Below are 1,826 nucleotides of genomic sequence, written 5' to 3'. Positions count from 1 at the left end.
CAGGGACATGGATGAAGCTGGAAGCCATCATTCTCAGCAAACTAACACAGGAACAGAAAACCAAACACCACATGTTCTCACTCGTAAGTGGGAGTTGAACAATGAGAACATATGGACTTGGGGAGGGAAATGTCACACACCAGGGCCTGTCAAGGGGTGAAGGGCAAGGGGAGGGATAGCATTAGGAAAAATATCTAATATAGATGACAGGTTAATGTGTGCAGCAAACCACCATGGCACATGTACACCTGTGTAATAAACCTGCACATTCTTCACATGTATCCCAGAACATAAAGTATAATTAAATAAAAAAAAAGAAAAAAAATAAAAAGAAAAGAAAGAAAGGGATGTTCAGGACAAACCAGAAAGTCCAAGCATGTTATGAATAGTCTGTGTAAGTCACAATAAGTGGATTTATTTTAAAAAACTTTTACATGATCAAGTTCTCTATAATTAAAGGGAAATTATAATGGTCTTTCTAGAGATTGGGTTTGGTGTTAAAAAACTACTTATACACTAAAAAATTGGTTAGAATGATGAAATTTTCTTAAGGGGTAGATTCACTCTTAGTAAATTATAGGAGACCTAAGAAGTTTTTTTAACCCAAAGCTCAGTTTTCATTGCATCTTGCTGCTTTTGGTTTTCTCTCCCCTCTAAAAGGGTGGGAAATAATAATGCCCTCCTTCAACTTCCTTCAGCTCATATACGTTTTTTTCCCCTCAGATTCTGTTTGTTGTGTCCTGATGCTAACAATGTTTTCTTAAAGGTCTAAGGGAAGTATTTTCTTCCAACATAATATTCTGTGCATTGCAGAAGGTCTTTTCTTTTGCCTTTTGGTAACTGGCTTAACAGATTTTATGTTTTATTGAAATAATTTCTATGCCATTATTATTAAGTTTTGGTTTGCTTAGAAAACACTGAAATTAATAAATTTTTAAAAAATTATGATTATTACATTCATGTATCTTTATGTATGTGCTTTTAAATTCCTTGTGACATTGAGTTATAAGACTTGACTCCTGGGTCTTAAAAGGACCAGTCCTGCTAAATCTTAAACACTGACAGCAATTAAAGGCTCATCTTCAGGACTGGTAGAAGACGCCAATCAAAATAAACTGCATTCTTGAAACACAGAGCCAGAAATTAAAGCTATTCAAGTCAAGCCCAGGGACTATAGTGGAAGAGGTGGGTGTGTGAGATTGTAAGGGCCAATTTTGAGAGATAAAATAAGTTCAATTTCTCTATAAATTAATCATAATCATTAATGTCAAAGGCACACTGATGCAAGATCAGCATATGGACCCCTGTATCAGATTAACAAGGTTTTCTTGAAGCATTAACCTACTCCTTAATAAAGGTTATAGAGGTTATAAAAGGCTTCTGAAAGTTATAGCTATGGTCAAGATAAAAATTTCATAGATTGTTAATACAATTTTGAAAAACAAATTTAATTGGCTTCAGCTGTTTTTTTTAGGGCTTATTATTTGGAAAATTAAGTCTCCTCTCTGAAAGAATGAAGGCTTTCACTTTTTTTTTTTTGAAAATCCTTTAGTTATCACTTTGATCAAATGAATGACTTATTTTACAATGACCTTTCAACAAGTGTTTTAAACCTTTGATATTTGACAAACTTTCCAAAGTGAAATTATAAATTATGTCTTTTTCTGACCTAATGAATCCTTTAAGATACGAGGTTCCCTAAAGTCCAAAAAAGAAAAAAAAAAACATAATGTGGCTTATTTGCTATAAAGATTTTACAGGAACCATTGTCAAATATGAAATAGTGTTTGGTTTTGTTTGGGCTGTATTTGTATAAATATGTTATT

Source organism: Mandrillus leucophaeus, unplaced genomic scaffold, assembly GCF_000951045.1.
Source record: "Mandrillus leucophaeus isolate KB7577 unplaced genomic scaffold, Mleu.le_1.0 Scaffold822, whole genome shotgun sequence".
NCBI classification, from domain to species: domain Eukaryota; kingdom Metazoa; phylum Chordata; class Mammalia; order Primates; family Cercopithecidae; genus Mandrillus; species Mandrillus leucophaeus.
The sequence above is the reverse complement of the archived record's forward strand: the minus strand, read 5'-3'. Positions refer to the sequence as shown.